Source organism: Lathyrus oleraceus, chromosome 1 (genome assembly GCF_024323335.1).
Source record: "Lathyrus oleraceus cultivar Zhongwan6 chromosome 1, CAAS_Psat_ZW6_1.0, whole genome shotgun sequence".
Lineage (NCBI taxonomy): Eukaryota > Viridiplantae > Streptophyta > Magnoliopsida > Fabales > Fabaceae > Lathyrus > Lathyrus oleraceus.
The window spans coordinates 113,686,455-113,696,642 of NC_066579.1; the positions used below are offsets into that span (position 1 = coordinate 113,686,455).

General features: G+C 42.7%; 1 pseudogene; it reads left to right on the forward strand.

The window, feature by feature from the left end:
• Positions 1–8,370: 8,370 nt before the first annotated feature.
• On the forward strand, positions 8,371–9,979 carry LOC127094591 (casein kinase 1-like protein 2; annotated as a pseudogene).
• The last annotated feature ends 209 nt before the right edge of the window (positions 9,980–10,188 follow it).

Below are 10,188 nucleotides of genomic sequence, written 5' to 3' on the forward strand. Positions count from 1 at the left end.
GTCTTTAAAGTTCAGGAGCAGTCCCTAGCTGGCCTGTTTCAGCTGTTGAATTTTCTTCTTCTTTGGGCATGTTTGTAGAAATCTCTGAGGAACCTTCAGGTACAGCCAACGCTGTCTCAGGGAGTTTATTTCCATTTAGAAAAATCTATTAGGACCCTAGCTGACTCTTGAACTTCAACTAATTGTTGGAGCTCTTGTAGGTCTTCAGTAATTCTCTACCCTCTCTCCGGTAGCGACCACATCGGCGAAGTTGGAGGCATTGCAACCCACCAGACGCTCCAGATAAGGTCCAGGCAACGTATTCATGAACATGTTGGCCATCTCCTTTTCCAACATGGGAGGTTGAACACGGGAAGCTGTCTCCCTCCAGCGTTGAGCGTATTCCCTGAAGCACTCATTGCTTTTAAGAGACAGGTTCTGGAGTTGAGTTCTGTCTGGGGCCATGTCTGCATTATACTGGTATTGCTTCACAAAAGCCTCTGCCAAATCCCTCCAGCAACGGATATGGGCTCTATCCAATCTCATGTACCATTCCAGGGATGCCCCAGCTAGGCTGTCCTGGAAGAAATACATGAGTAGCTTCTCGTCATCAGAGTACGCAACCATCTTCCGGAAGTAGGCTTGCACGTGGGTCTTCGGGCAAGAGTTGCCATTGTACTTGTCAAAGATTGGGACTTTGAACTTTGGTGGGACCCTCACGCCTGGGACCAATCCCAAGTCAGAAACATCTACCCCCAGAGGGTTTTGTCCTTCTACCGCCTTCAGCCTCTCCTCTAATCTCCTGAACATGGGATCCATGCCATGGCCCATGCCAAAGTCTTCTGGCAGCAAGAACTGATCATCTTGATCATCGTGGATGGGTTGTTGATCAGGATTGTTATGTGGGATCGGGACAGGCCCCGGTCCATTAACCTCTACATTTGGAGGATCAGTCACGACCTCTGGTTGAGTAGTTGCGGGATTTCTTTGTATCATTTGTCTAATCTCTTGCTGTCCCTGCGCTACTCCCTGGACCACGTCCATGAACTGGTTCATGCGGACCCTCATCTCTGCGAGCTCTGCTTGTAGATTCTCCATTGCTCTTTGCTGGTTTCTGCGGGTACCGTATCGGTGAACTCCTGAATCGGCTATCCTGCTGATGGAACACCAAATAATATGAGAACACCGCGGCGACACCTGTTATGCAAGAATATGCAAGAATGAAATGTTAATGCAATGACATGTTTATCACTTCAAAAAGGTATTCTACCCCCTTGATTCCAGTCTCACGAGAAAATCGAGCCATAAACTTCGGAGATCAAGATGCAATAGGGAGAAGGTGTTCATACAGATAAATTCAAAGAGAAAGGTCTTAGCCAATAGTACATCAAAAGAGGATCTCCACAACAAGCCTGTGGATCATCACTACACAACAACAAAGCAATAAGTAAAGGGAGGAACAAGAATCAGGACTCAGCCTCCTGTGTACAAACCATAAGGACTGCTCCTCACTTCAGCCAGTAATGCTATCGTGTCAGGATGATCTGGGAATTCTATCAAACGCCGGATAAGCAGATTTCTTTGGTGAATAACCCCATCCAACTTGTTGATGTGTTCTCTGTAGTAATTCCCATCATCTTCTCCGAATACCTCTTCAAGTCTGGACTTCTTCAAACCTGCCAACACCTTAAGTTCTTCAATCTGTCCTCGAGCCTCATTGAGTTGATCGGTGATGTAACCATTGGTAGAACGGGCACACAGAAGCTCATGGTTCTTCTCTTTCAACAAAGTCTTCAATTTCTCCATCTGGCCAGTCAGTTCGGTCACCATCTCCTCCTCCTTTGCCTTCCGAGAAGTTGAAAATGCATCCCATCGCTCTTGCCACCCAGCTAATTTACCATGAGCATCCATTAATTGTTGCTTGACTCGCTTCAACTCAGAACTGGATGATCCCAAGGCCTTGTCTGTCTTCCTGAAGAAGTCCACCTCCACAGCTAATTTCCTTTCTGCTTCCCCTTGCAATCTGACGGCTTCCCCCTTCTGATATTCTGCCTCATGGAATTGATGCATATAGTCTTGCAACTTCGCACTTAACTCCGAGTTCTCGGTTTGAAGTCCCTCCATGGCATTCTTCAATTTGTCATACTCCTCTCGGCTCACCATTGTTGACCGCGCAGGAGTCGGTGGATACAAAGGTTCTTCTATAGGAAACGGCAGACCCAACTCTTCGACTCTTCCTTGAAGCCACTCTTCATACTGAGGATAAGTCCTACAATCTCCTTTTCCAAGCACAACTCTTCCTCTCTTGATCACCTTGAGCCAGGCCTCAGCTGCCTTACGGGATACAGTCAAATCAGGCGAAGAATGAAAAAACAGTGATTCTTCCACGTCCTTTTCCAAAGGCGGAGTTCTTAAAGCATATCCAAACTGTCTAACTGCTAGAGAAGGATTATAGTTGATTCCTCCTCTTCTTCCTACCAACGGTACATTTGGGAAATTCCCACAACTGTGAATAATATCTGCCCGAAGCAAACTCCTGTCAGACCACCAAGAAATATCTTCAGCCCTCAACCCCATCAATCTCTTCGACCAACTCAACGAGTCCTCGACATCAACGAACGCTCCTGATTTGGGTAGGTGAGAACTGAACCACTTATAAAACAAAGGCGCACAACAATTCAACAATCCTCCTTTTCTATTCTCATTCCTGTGGTGCACCGAATGAAAGAAATCTCCCAACAAGGTCGGCACTGGATTACCCAACACAAAAAGGCGTATTGCGTCTATGTCCACAAATTTTGCAACATTAGGGAACAGGACAATCCCATACACACAAAGAGCCAACACAGCATTGAAACTCCTCTGGTCACCATCTTCAAGCTTCTTCTTTGCCTCTCCCAGTAAGAAACTCAAATGAAAACCGCTGACTCCTCCCTTCTGACACATATTAGCCTTCAAGACTGATTTCCCCAAATATGTGGCCGAAGCAACCATGCTGAGATCGGGTAGAAGCTCAGAACTGTAGAATAACAACTGTGACTTGATAGGAACTCTGAGAAAACTGGAAATCTCCTCCAAAGTAGGGACCAAAATAAAATCCGGGAACGTGAAACACCTCAATGGAGGGTCATAGAACTGCAGCAGTGTGAAGAGAGCATCATGTTGATCTTTGGAGAGAACCGTGACGAAGCTTAGAATCAAACCGTAATCCTTCCGGAATCCTTCTAGAGAATCGTGATCCATTGACTTCATCAGTTGTTGAATAGGCTCCAAACAAACCACTGGAAACTTGTAAGCGACGTGTCTCTTTCTGCCAATATCCATCTCAGGAGAACCAGAAAACCCCGACCGGAATCAAGAAGAAGATGTAAACCCCCCTAGAAATGGATAAACATGTGTTAAATGATATGAATGCAAAATGATATGATGCAATGTAATGACATGGTGATCAGAACTGCTGTATCTGCTTGAACATCTGTCGGGTTGCACTGTCTGAAGAGAAACCCACTGAGGAATATAATATCAAAACTCTGCTCCAGAAAACCGGGTTGGTTGGAGGTTAAGGTTTCCTGAATTTAGCCCGCCCCTCACTGGTAGGTTCTAAGAACAGAAGTTTGTCAATTTCAGCCCTTCAGTCGAGAATAATACGTTTACCACTGAAGGTTTGGCATTATTACGGGATAAAAGACCTCTACTGACTCCCCTCAACAGGACATCCTAAAGCAAGTTCCCAGTCTCGGGGTCCTCGGATTGATCAGCGAGAATGCGCCCACCAGAGCTAACATAATCACGTCTCGGAGGAGAGGCCTCGACTGAGTTCTCGGGAAATGGTCACCAGAGTCGATGATTTCTAAAGGAATATCTGTCGTTATGGAACACCCATAGGACAGAATATATCCAAAAGAAACCTCGTCTGGAATGTGGGTCTCATGAACGACTTAACGTAGCAACATACCACGCAAGCCTCATGACTATCCACTCTAGCACCTATGTGTACACTCAAGCCTGGGTAGTGGGCTTATCTCTCATAGAACAGTCCCAACCCAACAAACAAACAACTCACAGATACAGCAAGCATATGTACATGAATGCAATAAGGTAAAGCAGGTAAATGCGAAAATAAATAACTGTACAAAAGAATAAACACCCAACAAACACGAAACCTACAAAAGCTAGGAGGGACTCGCTTAGGGAAACCAGATCCCCAGCAGAGTCGCCAGCTGTCGCAACCCGAAAAATACAGTCTGCGAAAAAAACAACCGGCGAGAAAAATGACAGAAGAGTCGCCACCGTGCGTTATTTATCCCAAAAGAGGGAAAGGAAACGCTCGAAGTAAACCTAGAGAAAGGAAAGGAAAAGACAAGGTCTCGCAACCAAATCTTGGGTTCGGGAGTCGATTATGCGAAGGGAAGGTATTAGCACCCCTACGCATCCGTAGTACTCTACGGGATCCACTCTTGTTGTTTCTTGTCTAAAGGGTGTGCGTTTATCTAATGTACTATTTACTAAAAGAAAGGGTCAAAGAAAATGACTCGCACGGATGTCGCATCCACTGCATACGTATCTCATCTGAATATGAGAATCAGAGTCTTCGTAGCTCGGGTACCTAAGGGTTAAGGATAAGTGTGCTCGCTAAGACATCGCGTCTTATGCCTACGTATCTCATCGGGAATGAGAATCAGAGCAAAACGTAGTTCGGCCTAACTACGGGAATAAGGGTCTCGATTGCAACTAGGGCAAGAGAAAGGGAATGTCTCGATCGCAACGAGGGCGAGAGAAAAGAATCGCAACAAGGGCGAAGGCAAACAAGGATTAGTTGTTATTCGTTAGTCAAACTCGGCAAGACATCGCATCTTGTGCCTACGTATCTCATCTGAACATGAGAATCAGAGTTGCCGTAGTTCGGCTACACGCACGCCAAACAAAACAAGACACCTACACACAAAAAGGTGGCAAACATGGAGCCCGACTGCCAATCACTGGACTTACATCAGCATCCGAACCAAAACACACACAAAAGGGCAAACGTGGAGCCCGACTGCCAATCACTGGACTTACATCAGCATCCGAACCAAAACACACGCACACTGGAACCCGAATGCCACTCGATGGACTTACATCAGCTTCCAAGCACACAACAACCAAACAAGTTAATAGGGAGTCGGGAACTCGAGCCTATAACTGTCAAGCACACACAAAAGAAAAAGAAAGGCGCCCGGAGTGGTCTCGCACGACCACCTGCCTACATACCTCGTCTGGAACAAGGATCAGGGCGATGTAGTTCCCCTAAACAGGGGTTGCCATCTGAACATGGACTTAGAAAAGGAGGACACCAGTTGTGTCAAAGGAGAGTGGGCAATGTGTTCACATCCTAGCAGTAGGTGTCGCAGCTCGCTGAATCGAGTCTTAGGCAGTTACCTCTTTGCGATAGAACGGACTACATGCCACAAGATCGAAGACGCTCGGAAAGGTCTAAAAGAAATGGGGAAGCTCTGCCCTAGAGTTGTCATGCAATGGGTACTTAAGTGTTTAGGATTTACAAATGGGAATATCTACCTAATGTTAGCATGCAAAGAATATGGGAATCCTACCTATGTTATCATACAAAAGGTTACTACCTAATGGGTGCTACCTAATCGGAACAAGAATTGACGAGTGGAGCAAGGAGAAGTGTTAGGGATAAGGGTAGATGGCGACGCATGGAGCAATCGACTTACAAGGTTGATGGCGATGCATAAAGCAATCGGCTTACAAGGTTGATGGCGATGCATAAAGCAATCGACTTACAAAAGGGGTGGATGAATACGTGCTGGTTCTGTTAGGTTTTGAAAAATAATTACTCGACGTTGGATCGAGGTTTTGATCTTGTTTTGAAATGGTTATCGGGTGTTCATTTTAATTCTTGTATTAACAGGTGAATAAAGAATGAAAGAATAAATATTATACATTTCATGGGAGAGGGGTACATTTGTTATGAATGGGGGTTGTTCATGGCAAACAAACAATAATAATACATGCCTCATACACCACACAAGTAGGCCACAGTTAATCAAACAAGTAAGGTATAAACAAATATATAATCGAATCAAATAATCAAAGAATGGAATAATAAAGCATTAAACAATGTATGAGTGTAAGTGCAAAGAAACCGGCTCATTGTAAGAAAGCCCAAGAGTAAGCTATGTGAGGTTGATGGCGATGCTTAAAAAGCAATCGACTTACAAGGGTGTAAAAAATGGGCTCGATATTAAATCGAGAAAAACATGATTTTTATAGTTTTAAAATGGTTTTGAACTAAACTAAAATACAACAACTATACATTATTAACAAATGAAATTATAATAAACATAAAAAACAGATATTAACAAAATACTAAAAGAATAAAAAATGCTAAAGGAAAATACCATCAAACAAAAAGCAAAAAGTGTCACACATGAGTATCGAACCCTCTCCATTTAATACTATGAAACTAACCTCTTTCCACTAGACCACTCAACAATATTTGCTACTGGTATACTATGTTAAATATATGAACAGGGCTAACAGATTTAAAATAAATAAAAAAAAAACATTTTTATGGGTTTTTTATTATCTCTGTTAAAAAACAAAATAAGCTAAATAAATAAAAAGTAAATAATAATAACAAAAGAAAATAAAAACATATATTTTTCTGATTTTGTGTTAAAAATGAAATAAACTGAAATAAAAGAAATAATTAAAAATAAAAAAGAAAAGAAAAAAAAGAAATGGAAACAGCAAGCTCGTCTCCATCGTCTTCCTCCCTCGCTCTCCCTCAAACTCTCTCAGGCGAACCTCTCCTTTCTCAGCTTATTCCCTCCAAACCCTACTCACAGTAACCGAACCTAAGTACTACGAAGAAGACAAAGTGCAAACGACAAAAACACAACCCTAAACCCAGTCCAAACTAGAATCATCAATGTGAAAGAAACACCAATCGCGCAGAGATACATCAAGCTTGGAAAGTAGTAAACATGCATCTGAGTACGGAACAACAAAAAAAGGTAAGAGTTCTACCAGATTGGGATGTCTCGGAAGTGAACGAACAGGTACGTGATCCTCCTTCCGCTTTCTCCTTCGTTGCGCCTTTCTTAGGGTTCGTCCTCTCTTTGATTTTCGTTTCCTTGTTTCTCTGTGAACAGTGGCCGCCTCCAACCTTCAGAAATTAGGGTTTTTTCTCTTTTGATTTTTTTTTCTCTCAGTTTCTGTTGTGCTCCTCCTTCTCTTACTGATTTGCTCTCTATTTATCCTCTGTGAATTAGGGTTACAAATTGGTGCCCTTGTGTTCAAAAGCAACTCTGCAAAGCACTTTGGATGCACAGAAATTGAATTGCCCTATCCATGTTAGCTTCAAGAAAAGGTATCCTTCACAAACTTTCCTCTCTGCTTTGACCTCATACCAATTTGGGATGTTTTTGGACTTTGCCCTCTGACTGTTGGTTAATGGTTTTGCACTGTAGGTTTTGCAAATTGACTGATTAATGTGTCCCTTTTTACCGCAGTAAAAAATGGTGAGCTTGGTTTGACTTGGGATAATGGATATTTTGAAGAGTGATTGTTAACGGTTTTAATGCATAGACTGGCTGAAAATTGATTGTGTTGGCCATGTTGTTATTCATCTTGCAGGTTTGATGGTTGCACATGGTGACTGGAAAATATTTCAGAATTAGGTGGATGGATATCTTGTGGTTCTTGGCCTTCATCTCTGCTTCAGCCCGAAAATTTTTTCTGGACAACTTTGAAAAGTGCTTATCACCAACCATACAAATTGGACACGATGGATCATGCTTATCTGATTCTGTAGCATTCTGCATGAAATGTGTGACCGCATATTAGTACGGCTACAACAGAGATCACTGTTGGCAACAAAACTTCTGGTTGCTTCATGCTGATTTGGCCTTGCAGAGATTATGAACTGTGAATGAGTGGGTTCTAGTTTGATCAGTTCATGTTTTTTGTTATGGATGTTTTACAGTGGTCATTGTGATGCAGGAATTGCTCTTTGTGAATTGAGTTTTGGATCCTATTGAAATCTATGCACTAGAGACTTGCACAACATCCATGTATTTGCATTTGATACTCCAGTACTGTTTCTGTGATGCTGTCATTATTCTTAGCCAGATTACTTGGAACAGAATCAGAGATTTTTCTTGTAAATCTCATTCTGTCGCGGGGTCTGGTCGAATCGTCATTAGAGAGTGCCATCCTGAAAATGGGACGGTGCTATTTGGATGAGTGCATCATTCCTGTCAAAGTCATGCCTTTCGTCTCTTGCATTTCTGATCACAAGCACTTTCTTGGGGGGTATCTTATGATCTCTTGGCACCCATTCCTTGGATCAAAAGAAACATTCAGAAGTTTCGGAAGAATGACATGCTTCAGTTAGTTCCAGAACAAAGTGAAGAATACCCGTTAGAACATCAAGATGGAGATAGACTTCAGAGACCACTAATTCGCGGCAGTGCAAATGCTTATGAAACTTCCAATGGGGATAGTGAAGAGGGACAAGATCTTTCTGTCTATCCAATCACTGGAAGCTCACCTAATCCAAAACAAACATTCGACTTTGCACAGTATTATGCCTTTAATTTGACAATATTTGCACCGACTCTGGTATACTGTTCATTTAGTCTACTTGTTGTTCCTGTTGGTGCTGTTTATTTTGGGTATAGATATGTAGTGGACAAGTGTAATTTTCTGTTTGTCTATCGAGTTTGGGGATTTCTTGCCATGCTCCTATTCTTCTCAGTGCAAGGGGACTCTATGAAGCTGCAAGCAATTTTCACCCTTGGACTATTAGTCTTGAGGCTTTATCCAATTTTTGTAATAGGAAATTGTCCCTCAAAACTGTTCTCATGCTTGCTGATCAAATGATAAATCGAGTCGGATATGTTCATACGAAGTCATTTTTACACCGGGACATCAAGCCAGACAATTTCCTCGTGGGTTTAGGGAGGCGTGCAAATCAAGTGTACGTCATTGACTTTGGTCTTGCTAAGAAATTCAGAGACAGTAATAATCAGCATATTCCCTACAGAGAGAATAAGAATTTGACGGGAACTGCTAGGTATGCCAGTATGAATACTCATCTTGGAATTGAACAAAGCCGCAGAGATGATTTAGAGTCACTTGGATATGTTCTTATGTATTTTTTAAGAGGAAGTCTGCCTTGGCAGGGATTGAAAGCCGGTACCAAAAAGCAGAAGTATGAGAGAATCAGTGAGAAGAAAGTTTCTACTTCGATTGAGTCTCTCTGTCGTGGCTATCTCTCAGACTTTGCATCATACTTCCATTATTGTCGGTCACTGAGGTTTGATGATAAACCAGATTATGCTTATCTGAAAAGACTTTTGCGTGATCTATTCATCCGTGAAGGATTCCAGTTTGATTATGTCTTCGATTGGACCATTTTGAAATATCAGCAATCTCAAATTTCCACTCCTCCTTCCCGTGGTATTGGTCTCGCTGCCGGACCAAGTTCTGGTCTGCCACTAGCTTCTGCAAATAACGACGGACAGTCAGGTGGAAAAGATGGTAGATATATTGGATGGTCTTCAACTGATCCCACTCGTAGGAGAAACTCTGGACCCATTGCCATTGATGGAATCGTATCTAGAGAGAAAGCCCCGGTTACCAATGATTTAACTGGATCTAAAGATGCTATGTTGCCAAGTTCGAATTTCTTTCGGTCAAGTGGATCTGCAAGGCCAAAATGCCATCTTAAGCAGCAGCCGTGATGCAGTTGTTGACAGTGAGACTGAGCCTTCCTCCCGTCCTCTCACGCAGGACCCAAGTCAGGGAGCAACCTGTAAAAGCTCTGGTGCTCAAAGAAGTTCACATATCATGTCATATGAGCACAACCGAGTATCATCTGGAAGAAACACATCATCAAACATAAAGAATTTGGATTCAAACTCTCAGAGGTATCAAGAGTCTGCATTTAAACGATGAGAGGGCACAGTATTAGCAGCTGCTACTCTCGGATCACCTTTCTTCCTTGTAAATTTTGAAAGGTTTTATACTCATTTTCACAAACTGGGGAGTGGAGTGTTGTCTGTGCATTTTGGCCATGGTTTGCATAGGTGCATAGGATGTTCTGACCTATCCTTGTTCTGCAGGTATAGCTAATGCATTGGATGCTCAACATGGTAGCAAGTCATGCAAATTCACTGCTTTGATGTGGTCTTATTT